At 40.5% G+C, this 26,695-nt stretch overlaps 1 protein-coding gene across 2 annotated transcripts in view; it reads right to left on the reverse strand.

Moving 5' to 3' along the window:
- Nucleotides 1–11,166: 11,166 nt before the first annotated feature.
- Nucleotides 11,167–26,695, reverse strand: part of IL20RA (interleukin 20 receptor subunit alpha) — a 55,380-nt gene continuing 39,851 nt past the window's right edge. The window contains exon 9 of one of the 2 annotated variants that reach the window (XR_012324864.1): nucleotides 11,167–12,238. The gene's annotated coding sequence lies outside the window, so the exon portion shown is untranslated. Of the gene's footprint in view, nucleotides 12,239–12,281; nucleotides 13,010–26,695 lie in introns of those variants that run through there. The other variant, XR_012324865.1, reaches the window with a different exon arrangement.

Consider the following 26,695-nt stretch of genomic DNA (forward strand, 5'->3'; position numbering starts at 1 on the left):
ACCTGTCTGGTTGCAGACAAACTCAGATCTGTCGGAATTCAGAATCTGGACCCGGAACACCGTGAGATACGGCTCTCCAAAATGTACGTCTGGACCCAGAACACCGTGAGATGCGGCTCTTCAAAATGTAATCACTCCTCCTCCCCAACAGAGGGGCTTTGTTTCTGCTGGATCCCCAGTGCACAGTAGGGCCTTAACAAATCTTTGCTGAATGGATGAATGAAAGAATGAGTAGCACATGATAGATGCTGATTGAGGCAAAAGTCATAAGGTGGTACATGGATGCCTGAAGCTTAGGAAACCCTGACCTAGTTTAATGGTTTCAAAATGTGTTCTCAGGAACTGTCCTGGGATTCAAGCCGCAGAGGAGCCTCTGGGGCTGCTATGAGAAGGGGGGGAGGTCAAGAGGCAGGTTTCCAGCCCATTCTATCAGCTTCAACCAGGGCAGCTCTCTTTGTTTTTAACGTTTATTTCCCCTCCTCCCACTTTAATTTTTGAAAGCTTTACTGCTGTTGCAATCAAGACAAAACAAAGCAAAAATCAAACAAACAACAAATAACGCCTCACAACGAAAACCTCCCAGTGATCCCAGTGCAATAACCTCATGATACAGATGAAGAAACAGTCCCAGAGAAGGAAAGTTTAGAACAAAGCCAGAACTTGAATCCAGTCTCTCTGACCCGTATCCCAGTGCTTATTCCATCACACTGAGAAAGTGATATTTGAAGTTGTGTTGGAAAACATCATTGTAGTACTGATGTCTGTATCTAGTATGTGGAAAGATAGCTGTAGGGTCCAACCCTGACCTACACAGAGATGCATTTTAAATGCTGGGTATTCCCCTCTACAGAAATGTCTTAGGTGAGTTCAATTCCCATCATTCACTTGCATAAGGAACAGGTAATTTGGAAGCATAAATTTAGGAGGAGTAGGCTGAATTAGCCAATCCGATCTTTCAAAAAGGGTTTAGTACACATTGTAACAAAATATATTGCTCAAACGAAGGTGACTTAATAAATCATAGTTCAAACCCTAAACATAGATAAAAGATAACATTATTACACAATACATGGTGAGTGCAAGATGAACTGTAGACAAAAAGTGACTAGTTAAGCAATAGGAAGAAAGTCCTTCCAACTAGGGTAGCTTCAATGCTTTAAGGTACCAGCAACTCCTGAGGGGGCCTTGAAGGATTGATGGGGTCCAAGCATTCATGATATAGGGAGGGGGAAGACTTTGGGGAAGGCAGGTAAGGATTTTGGAAATACTTTTATGATTGGAGCTGGGGCATTGGGCTGGGTAGCTGATGAATGTGGTAACATTCTTGAGGCAGAACATCTGTTATACTGTTTACTTGAACTAAATGATGGGAAAAAATTTTTAAACATTTAAAATAATGTGGAAATCAAAGAGGTATGCATTATTATCAATAATAGTAAATTTATCATTTAAAAATACAGTTTCCTTCAACTATATGCAATGTAAGATTTTTATTCTTTAAGATCTATTATTGTTTTAAAATCACATATTTGTCCAATTTTATGGAATAAATGTAAATTGTTAAATGTAAATCAATTTTAAAAATCAAAATCCTATTTCAAAGGAACCTGAGATTTTTTTACTTAACATAATCATACTGTGAATTTTTTTTGTTAAGTAATGAATCACTGTACGTAAAAAATTACAAGTTTTGTGTTTTAGAGGAAATAGGACTTGACACATTCATTCTAAAAATAAGACTTATTGTGAAGAATAATTTGTGAGATTACTAAGAAAACTCAGAAAAGATAAGTAATGAGGGAAAAGTACTGAGGATTAAATCAAAAAACCTTAATATAATAGCTTTATACTCATACAATAATACACATAAATCAATGGAACCAAAATACGTACTAGTTCATAAGGGGATTTTATATGTGATACGGAGGGTACATTACTTTCCTAGGGCTGCTGTAATGAAGTACCACAAACCGAGTGGTTTAAAACAACAGAAATTTATTGTCTCACAGTTCTGGAGGCTAGAAGTCCAAATTCAAGGTGTCAGCAGGACAATGCTCCCTCTGGAGATTCTGAGGAAGAATCCTTCCTTGCTTTTTCCTAGCTTCTGATAGTTGGTGGCCATCCTCGGTGTTCCTTGGCTTGTGGCAACATGACTACAGTCTCTGGAGCCGCCTTCATATGGCCGTCTTCGCCCTGTGTATCTGAGTCTTCACTTGGAGTTCTCCTCTCTGTCTGCTTCTTTTCTTCTTATAAGGGCAAGCATCTTATTGGATTAAGGGCCCATCCTACTCCAGCGTAACCTTAGCTTAACTAACTACGTTCTCAATGACCCTATTTTTTTTTTTTTTTGCGATACGCGGGCCTCTCGCTGTTGTGGTCTCTCCAGTCGCGGAGCACAGGCTCCGGACGCGCAGGCTCAGCGGCCATGGCTCACGGGCCCAGCAGCTCCGCGGCATATGGGATCTTCCCGGACCGGGGCACGAACCCGTGTCCCCTGCATCGGCAGGCGGACTCTCAACCACTGCGCCACCAGGGAAGCCCAATGACCCTATTTTTAAATAAGGTCATTATGAAATACTGAGGCTTAGGACTTTCAACATATCTTTCTGGAGGACACATTTCAATCCATAATGGATGGTATCACAAAATTGTAGGGAAAGAAACCATTGCTCAAGAAATGACAATTTATTTAACTCTTTTGGACAAAAAATAAAGTTGGTTGGACACACCTTACACTTCAGCCCCAAATAAATTTCAAATGGATTAAAATTAAGCCTAAAATATGAAAAAGCAAAACAGAAAAATAGAAGAAAAATGACTACATCCTAGGAGGTCAAAGACTCTAACTATAGAAGCAGTAGTAGATGTTTGTCTAAATTTGTCAGAAACCCTTAAAATTAAAAAAATGAAAAAAAAAATACTAAGGCAGGGAAAACACTTGCAATAAATATGACAAACATATGCAGAATTCTTCAAACTCAATAAGAAAAGCACTAATGCAACAATAGAAAAAAGTGATAAAATTGTGAACAGTTAGTATATTTCAATCAGACTTTAATGTAACATATTCAAAAATAAATTTAATGTAAAACCTGCATAAAGAATAGGATAACCATGAAAAGTATGTCTAAATATATGAGCAGAAAAGACCTAAAGGTAAATACCTCAAAATGTCAACAGGGGTTTTCCCTTGGTGCTGGAATTACTGTTGATTTTTATTTTCTTCCGTATATTTTCTGTATCTACCCAATACACATGTATTCTTTTTACAGATAAAAAAATTTTTCTTTTAAAGGCTACCCACTCCAATTTATTTCTGTGCAAATAAAGATTGCTAAAATTGAATTGCTTAATGTAAAATTATAGCCCTAGTATACTAAATTAGTTTTCCAAACTGTTGTAACAGAAATCCAAAAATGCACAAAGTTGGCTCGAGACTGCTTGTATGTTAGAGATATATGTGTGTCATATCATTTTTTTGGTTTTATTGCATATCTGAATATTCTGAATTTCCTTTTCAGAACAAGTAGTACATACCAGCATTAGTTTTGATGCTTTAAATGGGCCCTTTAAGTGGCTTGGCTTCCCAAGAGAAGTTCTTTGAATATCTCAGATCATGGGAACGAGGGTCAGGAATATGCAGAGACTTCAGGTAGAATTTGGCTTTTAGACAACTTCCCCCAACTTGGGGGACCTTTGTTATACTCCAAGGTGCTCTTCTCTCCCTCTCTTCAGTCAGATTCCAGTTGTTGCCTTTCTAGTGCCTCTGACTGGACTATAAAAGCAGAGCTGTTAGTCACCCAGTCAGTGGTGTGCATCTCTGCTAGTACCTTAAATGAGGACCTAAGGAATTTTTGGTTGTGGGAAGCTGTGTGTGTGTAGGTTGTACAGAGGGTGGGGAGAGGACTTCTTTTTCTTTTTGAAGTGAAAAAAATTTCCGGTAATCTTCATTGCCATTGTTCTGATTTCTCTTTACTCCTCCAGAAAGGTTAATGACTCTTTGAACAAAGTTGCCCCAATTCACAGTACCCAACACTTGGGAAGTGACCAAAGGTAGCAAGGGAACTATGCCTGTATATTACAGGGTAGCAAGTTTGGAGGAAGTTGAGCACCATTCCTTTTTACTTTTTTAAAAATTAATTAATTAATTAATTAATTTTTGTCTGTGTTGGGTCTTCGTTTCTTCACGCAGGCTTTCTCTAGTTGCAGCGAGCGGGGGCTACTCTTCGTTGCAGCGCACGGCCTTCTCGTTGCGGTGGCTTCTCTTGTTGCGGAGCACGGGCTCTAAGCGTGTGGGCTTCAGTAGTTGTGGCACGCGGGCTCAGTAGTTGTGGCGCATGGGCCTAGTTGCTCCGCGGCATGTGGGATCTTCCCGGACCAGGACTCAAACCCGTGTCCCCTGCATTGGCTGGCAGATTCTTAACCACTGGGCCACCAGGGAAGTCCCAGACCGCCATCCCTTTTGACCCGTAAAATAAAATATACTCAGGATTATAGTGTCTTTAACCCACATCTCTGGTTGTGACTGAGTTGGGGGCAGATCTGCATTTTACTTGCAGATGGTCACTTAATATTTGTCTCATGAGTTTCACGTTCTTGCCTTAATGGGATGATATAATTAATATAGTCAAATTGCATCACGAGGCTAGCTGACCATACATAAATGGTTAAATATAAATGGATAAACAGAGGTTCATTTTTTCCAACTGGCCCCATCTGATGGCAAAGGAAGTAGAGCTGCCCAAAGCTAAGCCTGTGTTTTGAAATCAAGTAATTATTCTGGGTGGAGAAACTGGCACAGGAAGGCACAGTGGCAAGCCAAGCATACCCCCGACTAATGGGGTGTGTGGCATGTTAAATTGCCTTAATTCCCTGAAGAGGTAGGTGTCTGGCAGGCTGAAAACGAAAGTCAGGCAAGTACTGATTCAAAATATATTGGTCATCTCTATTTGGAAGTGGATACTTTAAGCCAATCCCCCTTAGCATTCCTGTACTTTCATAACTCTTGTTGCCTTATCCGTAATTCTGGAGACATGACCTTTTTCGTTGGCCAGGTTCTAGACTAGAAGAAATTGTGCATCCAGCTCTGGCATTTGTCCCTTTGGAAAATGAGTGAACTACTCAAAACTGTCTAAAAATCCTTTCTCAAATCTCCAGAGGAGATGATTTTCTCCTAGACTATGCAACCCAGCTATTGATACCCTCTCCCTGTGTCTGGCTGGTTAATTAACCTGGGCGTGAAATTCTGGGGCGTCCCTCTCCTTTCATTCTCTCTCCCTCCCATTTTGCTTTTCTTCTCTTCTCTTCCTTCTTTCTCAAAGCAAAACACATTCCTCAACTTGCCTCTTGAATCTCAATTTAGCATTTTTCTCACTTGAAGCCTGATCTTGAGGTCTTGTCTTACCCTCAGTCCCAATCAGTTTATCAAAATATTTTTTCCAGATAAACATAGAGCACTTCCTCAGAGGAATTCCAGTGAGTAAATTTTCTCTGTCTCATTCCATTTATAACAGTGATGTTATGGAACTTGAAAAGTATAATATTAAAGACAAAACGTTGCCTTACTTAAAAGATAAACAATATTTATGATGCAATCCTTATGTATTGGTCACTCTCCAAGTGATTTCCTTGCCTTCTCTTACTAGCTAACCTTTCTGGCAACCCTAAAAAATAAATGTTTTATTCCCTGTTATTAAGCAACTTGTCCGAAATCACACAGCTAGTAAATGGTGAAACTGGGATTTGGACGTAGGAGTTTGGTTTTTACTATGACATACACTTACATCTAGGGAGGCATGAAGGACATTAATTTTTTTTAAATTTCTTTTTGACGTTAAGTTTTGAACAAGGTATGAACAGAGAAGCAGGAGAGAGTATTAGATAAGTAAAATATATTTGGGAATAGGTACTCAAAAACTGCTTTATTAATTTATTAAATATTCTCTATTTTAGAATTGCTTTTTTCCACTGCTATAAAATTATTTGTTTATTGTCATCATTCATTCGTATATTGAGCATTTTTGCATTCCTTTTTATTTATTCTTTTTTTTAGTTTATTCTTTTTTATTGAATGAAAGATTTTTTTTTTTAAACATCTTTTTTGGGTGTAATTGGTTTACAATGGTGTGTTAGTTTCTACTGTATAACAAAGTGAATCAGCTATACGTAAACCTATATCCCCGTATCTCCTTCCTCTCGTGTCTCCCTCCCACCCTCCCTATCCCACCCCTCTAGGTGGACACAAAGCACCGAGCTGATCTCCCTATGCTATGTGGCTGCTTCCCACTAGCTATCGATTTTACATTTGGTAGTGTACATATGTCCATGCCACTCTCTCGCTTTGTCCCAGCTTACCCTTCCCCCTCACTGTGTCCTCAAGTCCATTCTCTACGTCTGTGTCTTTACTGTTGTTCTGCCCCTAGGTTCTTCAGAACCATTTTTTTTTTTTTAGATTCCATATATATGCGTTAGCATACGGTATTTGTTTTTCTCTTTCTGACTTACTTCACTCTGTATGACAGACTCTAGGTCCATCCTCCTCACTACAAATAACTCAGTTTCGTTTCTTTTTATGGCTGAGTAATATTCCATTGTATATATGTGCCACATCTTTATCCATTCATCTGTCCATGGACACTTAGGTTGCTTCCATGTCCTGGCTATTGTAAATAGAGCTGCAATGAACATTGTTGTAGGTGACTCTTTTTGAATTATGGTTTTCTCAGGGTATATGCCCAGGAGTGGGATTGCTGGGTCGTATGGTAGTTCTATTTTTAGTTTTTGAAGGAATCTCCATACTGTTCTCCATAGTGGCTGTATCAATTTACATTCCCACCAACAGTGCAAGAGGGTTCCCTTTTCTCCACACCCTCTCCAGCATTTATTGTTTGTAGTGAATGAAAGACTCTTTAAATTCTATAGTGCTTTACAATTTTCAAAAGTTTCACACACATGATTTCATATAATCTCATAGTAACTCTTTTTAAAATGCTCTGCCCCTATATTGCCCCTCCTCCCTTCCCTCTCCCCATGGGTAACCACTTGTTTGTTCTCTACATCTGTGAGTCTGCTTCTTTTTAGTTTTATTCACTAGTTTGTTGTAGTTTTTAGATTCCATATATAAGTGATATCATACAGCATTTATCTTTCTCTGTCTGACTTATTTTAATGCCCCCCAAGTCCATCCATGGGGCTGTAAATGGCAAGCCTTCATTCTTTTTTATGGCTGAGTAGTATTCCATTGTGTATATACACCACATCTTCTTTATCCATTCATCTGCTGAAGGACAATTACATTGCTTCCATACCTTGGTAATTGTAAGTAATGCTGCTATGAACATTGGGGTGAATGTATCCTTTTGAATTAATGTTTTTGTTTCTCATTTGGTATGTGAGCTAGTCTAGGCACAAAACAGTTCTTGACTTCAAGTTTGAGTTTTGTCTTCTAACAAGTTCAGAACCCAAGGAGGAAGTTGGGGCGGGGATGGGAGGTGGTGGTTAGAGGTGGCTTTTGTACCCTGCCAAACTCCACACCTAGCTCCTAAATGAGGGATGGTCCTTCAGTCTCAGCCCTTAGGGCCAGTGCCCCATCCTACCCTGTTGGACATCCCTTTCTATTTAGATACTCATCTCTCCTTGGACTCTCTGTCTCCTCCGTGTTGGGTCTTCTAGCCCCTTCTGACCTCTGCTGCCTCCAGGGAAGAATGCCACTCACTTATCCATTCTGGATGAGGTGGGCTGAAAATGACCTTGGATAGTATGTGTGACATCTGCAAGACAATCAGTACATATGTCCCTAGGCTTTCTGTGTAGTTTTTATGCCCTCTCTAGAACTGTGATCCCTAATGCCCTCTTCTCATATCTTGGCTTCTGTAAGTATCAAGCCCAGAAGGGTATATGGTGGTGAGAGTCAGAGGATAGAAACCATTTTTCTTCTATAAGCTATTGCTTTTATATCTCTGTGCTCCTGAATATCAGCAATGAGTATACTTTAATATTATAAAATGTACTTTTTGGCGAATGGGAGAATAGTGACTATTGCTTGGAAGGGACCACATAATTTTATATATATATTTTTTTGCTTAAAACAACACACTCCAGAAACTGACACACCATTGTAAAGCAATTATACCCCAATACAGATGTTAAATAAATAAATAAATAAATAAAACAAAAAACCCCAACACACTCATACAATCATTATTACTACCATTATACCATTTTTTTAAATATGAAAGGACTTTCATATATATCATTTTATTTAATCCTCACAACAAGTTTTAGGAAGGTAAGTTAGATATGATTATCTGCTGTGAATCTCAAGTTTGTGTGTTCTCCTTATTTCCTATCTACATTTTCTGGCCTGTGATTGTTATGTTCATGAAGATATGCTATCTTACCATGTCTGGTTAGTTTTTCTAAACTCTTTTCTGTGGATTAACCTCTGTTTTATTCTTTTTTATTTCTTGGATTGACAGGATATAAAAATATTAAATAACAGTTTTACATTTGACATTTTTTATTGGTACTGACTTTAAAGAGAATGGCTCCAATATTTCCCCACTTTTTCCTATTTTTAAATTTTATTTTCCCTTTGTATTTTTGTGAATGCTTTATTCTTTTCAGATAGCAAAAATACCATACATCATAAAAATTTTGGAAAATATTTTAAAAAGCACAGAGAAGAAAATAAAAATAAGTTAATATAAAAAACTCCACTTAGAAATAAACCTATAAACTATGTTGTGTCTATTCCTTCTAGCTTCTCATTTCTCTCAATTTTATACTATCATAAATTATTAAAGCTCCCAACTGTTATACATGTTTAATGTTTATAATTTTCCTATATTTTAAGGGATGCCATAATAAATATTTACTTACCTATATATTAGAATACTTCTGGGAAGTTCCTAGTAAAATTGCATAATCAATTTTAAAGCTTTTGATGAATTATACCAGATGGTTATTCAGAAAGTTTTACCAATATATGCTTTTAAAAACGTTGCGTGAGTCTATGTGTTTTACCACGTGCTAAATAATCTTAGGTATAATCATTGTTTCAATCTTTGCCTCCTTGAAGAGTAAAGTAATACTTTAGTGTTGTTTCATTTTGTGTGTTAAACTCTGATGAGGCTGAGTATTTTTGTGTGTATGAATTGCCTTTTCCCATCCTTGGCTCATTTTTTTTTAAATCGAGGAGCTAATAAAAGAAAAAACCTTACTCTAAGAACTTTCTCTACTAAATATATTAATCCCTTGTCGATTACATATTCTAATTAGCCTGTTATTTGCCTTTTTAATGGCATTTTAACAATTTTTTTGAATTTGAAAATTATGAATGGTTATTGAGTTTTACCAAGTATCTTATTGATACTTATTAATAGTTTTTCTTATTTTTAAATCTATACATGTGATACATTGCAGGAAGAAAAAGAAACCATATGTTGGACTATCCTTGTATTCCATAAACTCTTTTAGACATGCCATAATTTTGTTTGAATCTATGATATTTTTCGGGAGAACAAATCATTTTGTGTGATTAGAGATGCCAATTATTTCCTGCCTGGGGGATTCTTCTGCAGCTGAGCTGTGGCACTGCCTTCCCAACTCCAAGTATCAGGTGACTGCTGTAGAATTGGACACCTGACCAGAGGGTTCCCTCAGTAGACTCACCAGAGACCAGGCTGGCATGATTCTTAGGAACGTGGAATTTTGAGTGATTCAACGGTGAGCACCTGAGCTGCAGGTGTGTTGGGCCACATACAAGATAAACAAGCAGCTATGCAAGAAACCCTGTGGTTCCTGAGAGGTGGGAGGTGCAGGGTGGGTTCTTGAGGGCTCTTGAGTTTCTCAAGTTTCCAATGAGTCTCAAAGGCACCGTCTGCCCCTGGATTCTGAGCCCCTCCAGGGTTCTTTCAATCATATACTTTCCTCTCTTTTAAGGTAGTTGGAGATTTCTGACTTACGCAACCAAAAAGCCTTCAGTTGACACTCAGGATGTCACTGGCCTTCTTCAAAAATAGGACAGGGGGCTTCCGTGGTGGCGCAGTGGTTGAGAATCCGCCTGCCAGTGCAGGGGACACAGGTTCGAGCCCTGGTCTGGGAAGATCCCACATGCTGCGGAGCAACTGGGCCCGTGAGCCACAACTCCTGAGCCTGCGCGTCTGGAGCCTGTGCTCCGCAACAAGAGAGGCCGCGATAGTGAGAGGCCCACGCACCGCGATGAAGAGTGGCCCCCACTCGCTGAAACTAGAGAAAGCTCTCGCACAGAAACTAAGACCCAACGCAGCCAAAAATAAAAAAAATAATAAAAAAAAATACGAAGGGGACGAACTCAGCACTATCTGATCTGGAAGTTTCCCTTAAGCCCCACAGTTCTATAAGTCTATGGAATTAATGGTCCCCTTTATTGGGACAGTTTCTAAACCCAGCTTGGTAGAACTCTGGAATAACAAAGATTCAGTGAAAACCAGGAGCCAGATGGCGATGTGTTAAGACAGACCTCTTAAGACAGGAAGACATTTCCAATTTTCGAAAAATTGTGTTTCCTTAAAACCTGAAGGAGCATTTTGCTTCTCAGTCACTGAATTGAACGAGTACCTCTGCTTCCTAAACAGTGTAATTTCAGCTGTCTGTGCTTCTCTTCACGTACCTCAGACTGGGCATCTGGCAGTGACAGGTAATCAAATCATATCGAGGGACACTGAGCCATCTGCCTTGATCTCAGTCCTCAGAACTGAGCTATTGGAAAGGGTTTCAGCTTTTCATCTGCAGCTTGCAAGCCTGCATGGTCCAGTTTTCTCAATGAAAGTATTGATTTAGGCCTTTAAAAATAATTCCCGGCCTTGCTGACATCAAGGAGACGACTCATAGCATCAGGATAAAAGAGAATCAGGCTGTGAATAAAGCCATTCAATTTTCTTTTGCGCACAAAACAAAAGTCTGAAATGCCCGCCTTCAATGGCCAAAAAAGAGCAGCGAGATAATTAGGACTTTAGGATTAAGAAAGCACAGCGTTGGGAGGTAATGAGGAGGTTGAGGGTGACAACAATTCCTGGGCTGCTGTCAGACGGGATATATGAAGAGGGATGGAGCTTATGCTCGATGCAAAGAAGGATACCTTTATTTCTGTTAAAGACTTGAATGTACAACAAACATCAAAACTGATTGGCTTTTAAATTACTTTTAAGTCCCTTAGTATCTTAGTCAGTTTGCTATAGCAGATTACAATAGACTAGATGACTTAAACAATAAATGTTTATTTCTCATGTTTCTGGAGGCTAGAAGTCCAAGATCAGGGTGCCACGATGCCCTTAGTGAGGGTCCATGTGGTTATGTCCTCACATGACCTTTCCTTGGCATGTGCACAAAAAAAAAAGAGGGAGAGAGATCTCATGTCTCTTCCTCTTTTTATAAGGGCACTTATAATCATGGGGACTCCACCCTTAAGGCCTAATTTCCTATTTACCACCACCAAATACCATCAAACTGGGGACAAAGTGTTTCGACAAAAGAGTTTTGAGAGGACACAAACATTCAGTCCCTAGCACTTGAGAATATGTATTCTATTCAGGGATCTTTGGATTGCATCTTAGGTTGAGTTTCCCATAAGTGGACCCTGAGATAAGGATTCATGGGAAAGTAGTTTATTAGGAAATGTCCCTAGGAGAAACTGGTAGGGGAGTCGGATTGTGCAAGAGTGTCAGATCAATATCTCACAGGGCATAACTCTTACTCAATCCTGCAGTAAGTAAAACCATCCAGAGTAAGGCAAGGGTTACAAATAGCTCCCAGGGGATGTAAATTCCCGGGTAGTTATAGCTCTTAAGACCAACAGGCTGGGCAGCCTGAGAGTAGTCCTCTAACAAAGAGCTGCAGGTACTGGTTGGTAGGAGTGAAAGCACCTTGAGGGAAGGCCCTTGTGCAGGAAAAGGACCCGTAGGGTATGGATGGTGCAAAGACAGCAAGTTGCAAGAAACAAAAACCCACCCAAGGTAACGTAAGCAAAGGGGTATCTCAGTTAAGATTTCATTTGGCTGCATATAATAAGAACTGGATTCAGCACCCAACCAAAAGAATTTATGTTTCTAATAAAATAAGAAGTTCAGAAGTTGGCAGTCTGGGATTGGTGTAGCTGCTTCCTGATGGTATCAGTGAACAGTGTTCCAGCTCAACCTTCTTGCTTTTTGCTTCATGCTTGCAAGACGGCTCTTCTACCTCCAGCCTCATGTGTGCATTCCTGTAGGAAGAAGAAGAGGAACAGAAAGAAGGCCATATGTGTATCAGGAAAACAAACACCAGAAATCTAGAACAGCCTTCTGATTATTTTTTATTGGCTCTGAGTTGCATAATTACCTTTAGATGTAAGGAATTCTGGGAAGTGGCATATGGCTCCCCTGAAAAGACTAACTTTTCTTTTAGTAAAGAAGAGAGAAAGGACAATGACTGGGCATCCAATAGGGGATTTTTTGCAAAAATACAGTGGGCCATCTTATGAGCATCCAAGGACAAGACACAAGCACAGCTTGGATTCCCGAGGGATGGTGCCAGAACTGGCCAATGAGGAGGTTGTGTTTTGTAAGTTAAGTCTGAATAGATAATGGAACATGCCTGTGCAAAGAGGAGATATGTGAAGTCACAGCACACACACACACACACACACACACACACACACGCCCTCATGCACGCTGGCTTTGTCCTGTGGCACTGTGAGCAGTGGCCAATGTTCGTGCTAAGCAGTTAGCCTGGCTGCACACGCCAAGGCTGGGACCTGGGTCCGGATTGGTGGTGATGATGGCGACAGCAGCAGCAGAAGCAGCAATAGTGGCAGCAGTAGCCATAGCTCTGGAGAGAGGAGGGTCCGCGTTTGAAGACGATGCTAGGATCCATGGTGGGTGCCTGTCTGCTGATCTGGTCGTGGAGCCTATCTCTGGGGCACTGACACAAATCTTAAATCTTTGGCCAGGAACTGCTGGAGCTCAGCTGGTAAAACTTTGTCAGCAAATTATTACTAAATAAAAAAAGACACGTGGGCATTGTAATAAAGCCTATCAGTGAGTTGCTAGAATTCTTCATAATTTAAAATCTCTGGTTTTGAAAACTGTTGCAACGTTGCCAAATACATATCCACAAGCCTAGAAATAGAAATTAAACTTAAAGATCATCACATCTGATGGAAAAGAACACTATTGTCATATGAAGCATCAGGTGAACCAATTATTAATGAAGGAAATCATTTTAAAATTAGTTTTCTCTTGTAATGGAAGATACAGTGATAGAATACATAAACAGATGTTTGAATTGTATATAAATCATGAAGTCAGATTTCTGTATAACCCCCACAAGTTACAGGAAATATAAGAGGAAATGTTAACATGCCATTGTTCAAATTTGCATTTAAAATTAGATCCAGACTTACATGAAAGGGATTTGTATGAAGGATCACATTTTTTAAGAAAAACTGTTCTGCAAGAATCATCAGCTCTAGATGTACTGATATTTGTATTTCAAAATAAATAATCAGAAAATTTCCCCAAAGTTTTCACAGCCTATAAAATACTCTTAACGGCTCCAGTAACTGGAGTTATCAGAAGATAGACATGGGCTTCCCTGGTGGCGCAGTGGTTGGGAGTCCACCTGCTGATGCGGGGGACGCGGGTTCGTGCCCCCGTCCGGGAAGATCTCACATGCCACGGAGCGGCTGGGCCCATGAGCCATGGTCGCTGAGCCTGCGCGTCCGGAGCCTGTGCTCCGCAACGGGAGAGGCCGCAACAGTGAGAGGCCTGCGTACCGCAAAAAAAAAAAAAAAAAAAAAAAAAAATTCAATCTTGAATTTTCCAAGAGCACCTCACATTGCTTTCAATATCAATTGAAAATGAAGTTGCTAAAAGTATAAATTTTGATGGCCTAATAATTATGTTTGCAGTAGTGAGCCAGAAAAGCCTAATGATCAATCAAGCCACCACACTAATAAACTATTATTTATTGTGTTATATGAGATCGTGACACAAAAGAATATTATTTTGTTCATTTTGTAAGTTCAATTCGTAAATGATTCCTATGTGTCACGATTATTCCCTTGTTATGGACTGAATTCTGTCCCCTGTCCCCAGTTCATATGTTGAAATCCTAATAACCTTCTATGTGACTGTAGTTGGAGACAAGGCCATTAAAGAAGTAATTAAAGTTAAATAAGGCCATAAGGCTTGGGCTCTAATCTCATAGGACAAGTGTCCTTATAAGAAGAGGAAGAGACGCTCGACATGTCTCTCTTTCTGCGTGCACAGAGTAAGGGTTGTATGAGATACACCAAGAAGGCAGCCATTTGCAAGCCAGGAAGAAAGTTCTTAGCAGAAAGCCTAGCAGCACCTTAATCTTGGACTTCTAGTCTCCAGAACTGTGAGAAAGTAAATTTCTGTTCTGTAAGCCACCCAGTATGTGGTACCTTGTTAAGGCAGCCTTAGCTGACTAATATACCCCTGTACATTTTATGAATAATTTTAAAGGAAAAATCTTTATATTTTAGTACCTTTAGTGGCATTTCCCCCCTTGCTTTTGAATAAGGGGGTCCACATTTCCATTATGTGCTGAACCCTGCCAATTATATAGCTGGTCATTCTCTGAATTGAGGTCACACTCTGCGTCTCTCCTAGGGTCTCTTCTCTCTGCTTCCTTTCTCTCTAATCAGCTTTTCATGGCTGCATATAACCCAACAGGCCACTTCCATCCCGACTCTACATGACCTTTTAGGTCAAGTGCTCAACATCAACCCATTAGTTTCATCTCAGAGCCCTGACTCTATATTTCCAAGAGAAAGAATCTAACTGGCTTGGCCACACATGTGTTCCTGGATGTCCAGGCCTCCAGCTGCAGGAGCTGAGATGGAAGGCGATTCCAAAGGCTGAGGACTGGGCTTGTGCTCTTAAGTGAGGCAATTAAAATGCATACGTGGGGACTTCCTTGGTGGTCCAGTGGGTAAGACTCTGTGCTCCCAATGCAGGGGGCCTGGGTTCAATCCCTGGTCGAGGAACTAGATCCCGCATACATGCCACAACTAAGACCTGGTGCAGGCAAAATAAATAAGTAAATAAATAATTAAAAAGAAACAATAAAATGCACATGGGGAGGATAACTGGCTTCAATTCCAAGCTCAACTTCTTTTCTAAGGGTGTGCGCTATCTTCACTCCTAAATGTAACCAACCTCAGTTTAAAAAGGAAAAGCAGAAACCACTGCTCTGTGCCAACAAGTATTTCAGGGCTGTGTTGCTCAGTTCTCCATCTACAAAGAACCCATTAAGAATAGGATTAGGTGGAAATTTTCAACAGAATAATGCAATGTCCGTGAATTTTTAGTTGAGGATCCTCAATTCATTCCAACATGGATTTCTGACATACTGTCTCACTTAACATTAAACTGTATTTGAAAAAGTTAAACAGCAAAGATACAAACAAAAATAGCAACATAAATATTTTCCAATAAGGTAAATTTTAATAACATTTTTGGGTTAGATTCATACCTATAATTTTTAAAATGTACTAAAATCAGGAGTCTTGCTATACATTTCCAGAAGCAAACTTGGAAGAGTCCTGTTGAATTAAAAGTACAAATTAAAATCATTGATTACTGACAACTACCATATGCTATCACTTATATGTGGAATCTAAAATATGACACAAATGAACTTATTTACAAAACAGAAACAGGCTCACAGACAAAGAAAACAAAATTATGGTTACCAAAGGGGAAAGGAGATGCGGGAGGGATAGACTAGGAGTTTGGAATTAGCAGATACAAATTACTGTATATAAAATAGATAAACAACAAGGTCCTACTGTATAGCACAGGGAACTATATTCAATATCCTATAATAAACCATAATGGAAAAGAATATGAAAAAGAATATATATATATAACTGAATCACTTTGCTATACACCAAAAACTAACACAGCATTATAAATGCACTCTGCTTCAATAAAATAATCACCAATTACCAAAAAGTTTAATATAGTCACACCTTAGTTACCTAGAATTCAGGCTTACTGACAACTCCTGCAATCTGGAACCCAGCAATGGAACAAAGTTCCCTGAGGTACTGAGACATCCCTCACAGAATCAGTGCACTGAAGCTCATTTGCGTTAATTGTAGATGCGGGACCCAGTCAGAGCCTGCTCACCCTTACTTTATACTCTCTCTAAATAATTTTGATTTTCTGGTTTGCCAGCCCACAGCAGATTAAAACCAAAAATTTATTAGGATAGTGGAAATAAGTGAATGGAAAGCAGAAATGCTGCTAAAACGTATAAAGTGATTATTGACATTGGAGAGGAAACTGAAAGAAGGAACTGTAAAACCACAGTAGTTTGGAGACATTTAATGCACACCTGCACCCATTTTGCATTCTCACATACATTTAATGAACATGAGCCGAGTGCCTCCTACTAGCCCATCACTGTGCTTGGTGTCCAGGAAACTCAGTGCCTACCCACAAGGGCTTATAATCCAGCATAAAGATTGACAAACAAAAATGCCATTATGATATAGTATGGCGAATGGTTAAGTGCTGGATAAGACTGAGCCCAGGGCCATGAGCCAGAATACATTTAAAGTGTTCCAGGTGAGACGTGAAGAAGCCCTAATTAAGACAGTGGAAATGAAGAAATGTGTGAGCTATGAAAGATCAAGGAGGTAGAATTTCCACTTCAGGATGACTGATGAGTTGGGAGAGGTGAGGGAGAAGGAAAAGTCTAGGATGGCTCTGAGATTTCTGGCTGGCATGAAGAAACAGTGAGAGGCTCCAATCTCTCCAATAAGGGCATCACCTTATTACAGCTGACATTTTAAATGAAGACTTGGGAATCATGACATAAGGTCAGGGAAGTATGAAATCCATTTAGTAGTGATTTTCTGTATTGGGGAATAAAACACCTCATTGTAAATGAACGGTATACAGAGAAGTCCTTGTAAGTTCCTTGAGGGCAGGACATACATGATTTATCCTGGTGTCCCCAGTGCCCAAATCTGGTGGGTGCTTAATAATAATTTATTTATTTGACTTATAGAAACCAATTAGAATCACTCTGACCTTTTCTAGTCATCTCCCTTTAGGGAGTAAGATAAAACGGAGGAAATTTGTAAATGTCTTTCGTGCTTGAGCAGATAGCTATTGGCTCCAGACATAGTCTTTCAAACAGAATTTTTCTTAAGGCAACTGAAAAGTCTGTGTTGTCATATTGGATCAGATCTTCTGAAGACCCTGGCAAGTAGCCTTTCCATCTCCTTAGATTTCCAGTGGCTTTTACAAAAGTAGCAGACACCAATTCGCTCTCTGATGGTGTAGGATCTGGAGGGACGCTGGCAGTGCCACCTCAGGGCAGCGGGAGTGGCCCTGTGTACTCATAGGCACTCTGCGTGCTCACAGGTCCAGGGATACGTGTGCAGTAGGAGCCTGTCATTCCCTAAAGGCAAGGAGGCCTCATTCAGCCTTCCTGACCAAGTCCTCATGGGAATCTATTCAGAAAAGAAGTTTATCTCCAAGTGGCAACTTGTAAACAATTAATTAAGTCAAGATGCACTTAAAAGAAAAGCTCAGAATTAGGTCAGGGTTGAATGAAGGGAAAACACAGTCTAGATGCATTATGGAGCTTCTCTGAAAAGAACTGTTTTCGTGATTTTAATCACTGACATCTACTGGAGCAATGTAATTTTCTTTTATTTGAATGTTTAATTTTGGAAGTTAAGCCTGAGAAACAGAAGCATTTTAGCCTTTATCAGATAGCTATGAGTCATGATTGATACGTATGAAAAAATGAGTTATAAAATCTCAGTTGGCTTTGAAGCAGGAACAGAAACAAGAGAAAATAAGAATCACATTGTGTAAGGAAAACCAGCTTCCAAAAACACTCCTGAGGATGTTCATCCTTGCCCATGAAATATAGCTTCCTCTATCAGATTGCTAAATTTGTGAGATCAAATAGCAGATTTTGTCACTACAAAATCTCTAGTTGGATCAACACTATACTGCAAGGATATGGGTGTGCGAATTCAAACGACACTGGGCAGTGGGCCTTCTTGGTCTTTATGTCTTATTCTTTATGTCTCTCGGTTGGAGGAGCCATGCTTTTATTTCTTTTGAAACCCTCCCTCCCCGTCCCCCGCGAGCAGCTGGGATTTTCTGTAAACCTGAAAGTTGTTCAGTAAGTGTGGCTGGCTAGTTGCCAGGTAGAGGTGAACCGTTCCCACTTCAGCCACCTCTGGGTGGGGAAATCATTCTGGAAGCATTTAGCTGGGAAGGGGGCCGCCAAGGAAAGGGCACACAGCCTAGCTCCTGGGGGCAGAGAGAGGCTCATCACCTCTCCCTGGACTTGCTGCCCCCGACCAGGGGCTGTGGGATTGCGGGAGGGGCGCAGGGACTAACCCTGTGCCGTTTCTGAATGCAAGTGGAGGGGGCGCGCTGAGAATGGGCTCTCCTGTCACGAACGGCTCCTCGTCCTTAGGGGAGGGTGATGAAGCCGACTCTCCTCTGGAACGACCGTTGGACCCGAAGGAGCCAGTCTGGGATGTAAAGGTCAGTGGCTTTGCCTGCTGCACTTCACGGAAGACGGTCGGTGCGCTCTGCCTTCCCGCGCTGAGCCAGCCACCTCCCTGGAAGCTGAGCCGCAGGAACGCTCCGCGGAAGGAAAGGCGGCAGGGGCTGCACCTGCTCGCAACTGCTTCCCACTCCGGCTTTCTCAGAGTCCTGACCCCGGCAGCAGCGTGGAACTCAAGTCAGCAGATGCTCAGGGATGTGAAGACGGCTTGGGTGGCTCCGCAGTTGAGGGCATATGTAGGAACCAGAGGCGGGAACCTTCTCTGTCAGAGACAGGCCGAGTTTATGCATTCGTAGATGAATTCTGGGCTTGTCTGAAATTTTGCTGGGGGTCTCCAAATTTAATCCTTAGGCGCTGATTTCTGTACTTTCCCTGGAAATGCAGCTATGACTCAGAGATATTTATGTTCACTAACTGCCTTATCAGATACGTAGGGTCTTTAATAATTCTTTTCTATCATACCTACCACCTAGCCTTGAAGGCTGTTTAAAAGGCAGACTTATTGAGGGTTAGGGCCTTGCTCCTACAAATATATTTGCATTTCAGATTCTAAACAAACCAAACATGGTTTCCTAAGAGAGCATCTGTTTATATCTAGCAGTATTGAAATATTCAGCTAATTCATCCCACTTACAACTACAAAGTTTACTTTGGTTCTTTTAAATAGTTAAAATTAAAGGTTCCCAAGGTTGTATGAGCTCCTTTTTCTGGGACTGCGTTGAAGAGCTATCATTATTCTTCGGGTGGTAGACTGCGCTGTTTGCTAATTTCCAGCCTGATAGACGTCTCAGGGGACGATTCACCGTCAGCGTGCCCATCAGGTTTTACTTCCTAATTTCAAATACATTTTTGAATGTTCCTGTCTGAGTTTATACACTGTGCCTGTACTTATAACATTGTTGGAAGGATGTAGTTCATTTAATTCTCACTGTTCCATCCTAATTACTTTTTCTGTGAGTCTTTGGTCTTTAAAAATGCGATAGCTAGGGCTTCCCTGGTGGCGCAGTGATTGAGAGTCCGCTTGCCGATGCAGGGAACACGGGTTCGTGCCCCGGTTCGGGAAGATCCCACATGCCGCGGAGCGGCTGGGCCCGTGGGCCATGGCCACTGAGCCTGCGCGTCCGGAGCCTGTGCTCCGCGACGGGAGAGGCCACAACAGTGAGAGGCCTGCGTAACCCAAAAAAAAAAAAAAAAAAAAAAAAAAAAAAATGCGATAGCTAGAGGCCTCTCTGTCCTTGAGGGTGGTGCGGGTAATAGCATGAATGTGCTCCTAATAGAATTTCCACACTTTTCTAAATGTCACAAGTGATGCATGACCATGATGAAAATGAGAAAACATGTAAGCAGAAAGAAAAACAATGCACTCTTATATGCATATTTATAAAAAGTATTTATAAAAATGTATATTTGTAAAAATGTGATTCATTTCATCACTTTTTAATATTTTCCTGCTTAATATAATATGAACATGTTCCTTGATTCTAATGGTTGCCTAATTTTGCCTTGTATGGATGTAACAAAATTCATCTTTTGTTGTTGGAGATTCAAATTATTTAAAAATCTTTGCTATAGTCAATGCAGTGATGAACATAGTTATATTCCTGTGCATTTGCTCAAGTATTTTTGCAAGATGAATTTCCTGAACCCAGTTTCTTTTTGACAGTAGCTTTGCTCATGGCCTCAAGTGGCCTCCCCCTTCAGTGGGACTTGATTCTCCCAACACAGAAGCTTTTGCCTCTACTTGATTCTTCATATTAGTTTGTCTGATCTCGAGTCTTCATTTTAGTTGCTGTATCTCACTTTGGGATTTTTTTTTTTTTTTTTTTACTTTTTATTTTTGGCTGTGTTGGGTCTTCGTTTCTCTCTTTTTTAAAGTGAAGGTGACCACTATCTACCTGCACACAGTCGTCCAGATTCAGTCAACTGATGTTTGTTGACTGCATCACATCGTATCAGTCTCCTGCATAAAACTTTCTGGTGGCTTCTCATTGTCATTAAAGTGTAACCCAAACGTCTTACCACATATGGTCTTCATATGATATCACTTACATGTGGAATCTAAAATATGGCACAAATGAACTTGTCTGCAAAACGAAAACAGACTCACAGACATAGAGAACAGACTTGTAGCTGCCAAGGGGAACGGGGTGTGGGGGAGGGATGGGGTGGGAGTTTGGGATTAGCAGGTGCAAACTCATATACAGAATGGATAAACAACAAGGTCCTACTGTGGAGTACAGGGAACTGTATTCAGTATCCCGTAATGAACTAAAATGGAGAAAATATGAAAAAGACTATATATATACGTATTACCGAATCACTTTGCTGTCAGCAGAAATTAACACAGCATTGTAAATCAACTCCACTTAAAAAAAAAAAGCTCCTGGTTTTTACCTGCCCCCTGCCCTCATCTTCTTCCAGGTTCCTCCTGGCTCACTATGTACTACCTGCCTTCCTTCTGACCTTCCCTTCAAACTACAAGTACATCCCAGAGACTTAGCACTTGCCCTTCCCTCGGCCAAGAACCCCTTTCTGGAATATATTTTTGGTTTGGTAATTAAAAACTCATTGTTAAACCCAAGGTCACCTATGCTACTATGTTTTCTTCTGAAAGTTTCATAGTTTTGCATTTTAAATTAAGGTCTGTGCTCCATTTTGAGTTAATTTTTGTGAGAGGTGCAAAGTCTTTGTCTAGGTTATTTTTTTTGCCTGTGGATTGTTCCAACACCATTTATTGATTACATTATCCTTTCTCAATTCAATTATTGATTTGCCTTTGTGGCTGGATCAAAGATCAGTAAACTACATTTGTGTGGGTATATTTCTGGGCACTAATTCACATAATTTTCAAGATTCATTTATTCATATTTTCCATCAGCAAATATTTACTGAGAAATTACTATATAGTAGACACTTATTTAGGTGCTAGGAACATAGAGTGAAAAAAAAGGTCAAAATCCCTGCCTTCAATATTTTGGTCCACTTGGCCCTATGAAACATCTTTACTCATGAAACTGCTAAAATCAAAGCTTTCATCAATCCACTATCAGAGATCTTAACTTTGGATCTAAACAGAGATGTAGCCTCACTGAACACAACTCACCGTACTTGAAAAGAGTTCGTGTTGATATAGTCCAGTATTCTCATTGACTTGACCCAAATTGATCAATTCAGGTAAATATAATTTGAAACCTTAAAAAAAATCCCTGCCTTCATGGAGTTTACATTCTAGAAGTTAAGTAATATATTACATGTAAGAATATTTTTAGAGTTATTCACATTCCTTTCCCAACTAAGTACAGTGTGCCCTTAAATGCCCCTGTCTTTGCTCACACTTTCCCATGCACTTGCTCGTTCATCACAAGTTTGAGCTGAGTGCTGCGCACTGTTCAAGGTGCTGGGCTATGAAGAGACCCCCTTCCCTCCCATCTCTGTTCATTCGATTCTCACTTTCTCTAGCTGTTGGAAAAGAACGATAATATGATATTTAGACCTAGGCATACCTGAGACCTTGAGTACACTAAGAAACGAGATACTGGCTAAGTTGTATTTACCAGCTTACTCTGATGCTTCCAGCAAAGAAACCTCTACTTCAGTGCTAACTACTTTGGGCTTTTCTGTATAATTGGAAGGAGAACAGATAATATTTATTCAGGTTGAAGGGTGATATAGGCAATGTTTTTAAATTGTAAACCACTCTTAACCTGTCATTTATTTGTACTTCTTTGATACATAGCTGTCTGGTCCTGGTCTCAGAGTCAGAAAGAGATTTATGGAAACAAGATGGGTTCTGAGCCTTATTTGTGTGAAGTGTTCCCTTTTCTGACAACCCAAAACCTTCATTAAGGAAAAAAAAATGATAAAAGAGACTTGCTTAGGCAGGATAGCAATGACAAGGAGAAATAATTTTTAAAAAGACACTGGTTTTTAGACTCACACTGTTTTTTTGTAAGGGAGAGAGCTCAGAAGAGTCTGTCTAGTGCCAAATGCTTCAGGTGGGAATTTTTCTTTTTCTTTTTTTTAAAATATAACACTTCACTCCTTTTTTATTTATTTATTTATTATTATTTTTTTTGCGGTATGCGGGCCTCTCACTGTTGTGGCCTCTCCCGTTGCAGAGCACAGGCTCCAGACGCGCAGGCCCAGCGGCCATGGCTCACGGGCCCAGCCGCTCCATGGCATGTGGGATCTTCCCGGACCGGGGCATGAACCCGTGTCCGCTGCCTCGGCAGGTGGACTCTCAACCACTGCGCAACCAGGGAAACCCCTTATTTTGTTATTTTTATTAAAAAAATATTTTTTTTGGCTGCACAGTGCGGCCTGCAGTATCCTAGTTCCCCAACCAAGGATCAAACCCAGCCCCACGGCAGTGAAAGTGCAAAGTCCTAATCACTGGACTGACAGGGAAGTCCCCCAGGTAAGAATTTCTAAGCTCTTGTACATCACATTCAGGGAAAGGCACTACTTGGCTCGCCTTAGCTGTCCACAAAGAGCGGGTCTATGGCAATTTATGAAAAACAGGATAAGTGACTAGCTAGTGAATTGCCTGGAAGAAAAAGGAGAAAAAGGGGGGAAATAAAGAAGATCCCAAATATTGTTTTTTCATAGTAGACATTTAGAGGCAGAAGAGAACTTAAAGACCACCTATGTCAACCCCCAGCCCCATGGAGGAATCCTCTCTGCAAAAGCGTCAGCAGAAACCAGCCCGTGCTTGAACCTTTCCTGTGACAGGGAACTCAGTTCCTCATATGGTTATGAATTAAGAGCTGCCACTTAATTATAGAAAGCCCTTCCTTCCTTGGAACTGAACTCTGCCTTCTAGCAACTCCCAAATACGTGTCCTAATTTCTTTCTCTGGAGCAATAAACACGTGGCCAATGTCCTCACTCATAGAAAAGTCCTTTGCATGTGGCAGCTGTTTGGACTTCACCAAACCCTGGATTCCCTCCACATTCCCCTTATGTCCTGGTTCCTGGACTCTCTTTGAGACGCTTTTTGGTTGTTCAAGCCTTTGTTAAAATGTGATGCTCAGAATGAACATACACTCTAGGTTTTTGAAACTGGGGTTAAGATCATGTGGGTGGCTAAGAAGAAATATTAGCACACCTTAATTATACTTCTGTTTATACTTCATTTGGGGGAAAGTTAAATGTTTAAAGTTCATCATTATGCCTGGATCAAAGGCGTTTCCACTTGAAAGTGTTTAAATTTGTAATTTTGCAAATTTTTCATTTTGGAAGCTGCTGGCAACAAGCTGGCTGGAAATATGGGACTTAGGAAAAGCAAACACATTCTATTTGCCAATGGTCACTAAGCATGTGTAACCAAGGCAAGCTTATTACAGAAAGGAACAGTTAGCTGGAGTGTAAAGGCAGAGCATTTGAAAGTCGTAATCCTTCTTCTCTGCATCCTAAAATCAGCAGAGATCAACTATTAGCTGCTTCATAAGGAAGGGATTTATTTACACTATGTAATTTTTGTCAGTGGGACTGCCTGCCTGCCTGCCTGCCTGCCTCTTTTTTTTTTGAGGTACGCGGGCCTCTCACTGCTGTGGCCTCTCCCGTTGCGGAGCACAGGCTCCGGACGCGCAGGCTCAGCGGCCATGGCTCACGGGCCCAGCCGCTCCGCGGCATGTGGGATCTTCGCGGACCGGGGCACAAACCCGTGTCCCTGCATCGGCAGGCGGACTCTCAACCACTGCGCCACCAGGGAAGCCCGCCTGAGATCTTTTTAACTCATTATTACCTGTGAGTAGGAGAAGGCGCTTGCATTTCAGAAGTTTGTGTGAATCACGTGTCCTCCTCACTTCCTGCCAGGGCTCAGGTATTCACTCTTTGAATAATGGCAGTTCTCAGCCGAGCCAAGGCACGCCCTTCACCACGGAAACCCAATGAATCAATTGGTCAATAGTTCTTTTCTGTTCAGAATTTTAGGCATAATCAAATCTTGGGAAACTAAGAAGATCGGTAAACAGAATATCGTCATAAAATACTTGTTTCCGACTTGCAAGGGAAAATGTTTAAGAGCGATCATCATTCCAAATAGCTTTACCAATGGTACAAAGCTGACACTGGTTATGGAACCTATGAGAATGACACAAAATTTAGGGGCTTTGGGGTACCATTATTGTTTTCCTTAATTAAATATACACACATTAGAGGATATATTAATACATATGTGCAGTTTAAAGAAGAATAATCAAAGGAATACACTGCTTCTACCATGTTTAAGGAGACTGTTACTAGTTCCGCTGAAGTTCCCGTGAGCTCTGTGCACTCCCATCCCCTTCAGTCCACGGCGGGAATCCATGATCTTAAACTTTGTGTTAATCATTTCCTTGCCTTTCTTTATAGTTTTACCATGTATATATGACTAGTGTTTAATTTTGTATTTCTCGAGATGTTATGTAAATGGATTTATCCTCTGTATATTCTCTAGAAATCACTATTTTTGCTCAACACGCCTGTGAGATTCACGTTGCCATGTGGATGTGTAGTTCCTTCCTGTCCATGGCTTTCTTCCGCTGATAGATAAATACACTCATTTTGTGTCAGGCACTCTTCTAAGAACTTTCAATATATTGATTCCTTTAAACCTCCCACAACCCTAGGAGGTAGGGACAATTATTATCCTTATTTCATAGATGAGGGAAGTTGGTCCCAAAAGGTTAAATAAATTGCCTAAGGTAATGTGGATGAAAAATGTCGCCTGCCGTATCCTGACGGTGCACGCTGAGGTGTTTCAGGATGGAGAAAAGCAGGACGTTGGCCATAGATAGTTAAGGTGCATATCAAAGGAATGATTTCAATGAGCCCAGACTCTTGGATCTTCCCAGACACGGAAAAGCACTAAATTCATTAACTTGATATGTCTGGTTTTCTTTAATTAGCAGTAGTCTTTTGATGTTCTGATTGATGTTTTTTTTTTTAATTTTTATTTTATATTGGAGCATAGTTGATTAACAATGTTGTGTGAGTTTCAGGTGTACAACAGTGATTCAGTTACACATATACATGTATCTATTCTTTTTCAAATTCTTTTCCCATTTAGGTTATTACAGAACATTGAGCAGTGTTCAATAGATCGGGATAGATCGGGAGTTTGGGATTGACATGTACACATTGCTATATTTAAACTAGATAACCAATAAAGAATTAACTGTATAGCACAGGGGACTGCTCAATATTCTATGACTGATGTTTTTTTGCAAAAACTCTTATATAGCCTGGCTCTTCTCTTATCTCTTCGGAACGGTCTATCAGAGTTATGTGAGAGGCTGCCTCCCGGGCTTCAGTCCTCAGAAGGTCTGCCGAATAAAATATAATTCTCACCCTTTAGGTTGTGCAGTTTTTTTCAGTAGACAGTCCATACATCCCTTTGTTAGTCAAATGCTGCGAAATTCTTTTAAAAGCACAAAGTTGACAAATTTAATGGAGATCCAATATCCCATGCCTCCTTTTTGGGGGGGGGTTGGGATTAAAATTCCCACTGATTTTTTTTCCCCTCTCACATCAAATGTTCTGAAGCGTCTGCATTTCAGATTGGAGAAGAATGCACTCGAGGAGAAGGAAGAATATGTAAACTATCTTAACTCTATGGGACCTCTAAAAGCAGTGGCTAATTCATACGTCCCACAAAAGTCAGTCCCAGGGACAGGCAAATGGCAGATGGTAGCTATCCCCAGCAGCGTTCATTGTCTCAGTGGCCTGGGCGTGAAAACACAAACACCAGACGATGGCCATATGGCTTAATACCACTTAATACCAAATACCACTTAATCTAGAGAACGACGGATTGAGATGTCAAAAAGAAATCTGTTGAGGAAGTAAGGGAGAAAATACCTCGTCTGTTTCCAGATTTAGCAAAGTGCCAGAGACAGGGTTTTAGGGAAACCCATGAAGAGGCAGCCTTGCCTGAGGACAGAAGGAGACTCCTTCAACCGGCACCAACACAACGTAACCCCTCCCGGTAGGGAGCCTTGGATGAAGCAATGCTTTCAGAGCCTTAACCTGCCATCTTTACTGGCATTCAGAAATGAAAACCACCTGGAAGATTTGTTGCAGTCTAAAACTAGTAAAGTACAAAAGAAATCTTGTGGCTGCCATAG

Source organism: Tursiops truncatus, chromosome 12 (genome assembly GCF_011762595.2).
Source record: "Tursiops truncatus isolate mTurTru1 chromosome 12, mTurTru1.mat.Y, whole genome shotgun sequence".
Taxonomy (NCBI): domain Eukaryota; kingdom Metazoa; phylum Chordata; class Mammalia; order Artiodactyla; family Delphinidae; genus Tursiops; species Tursiops truncatus.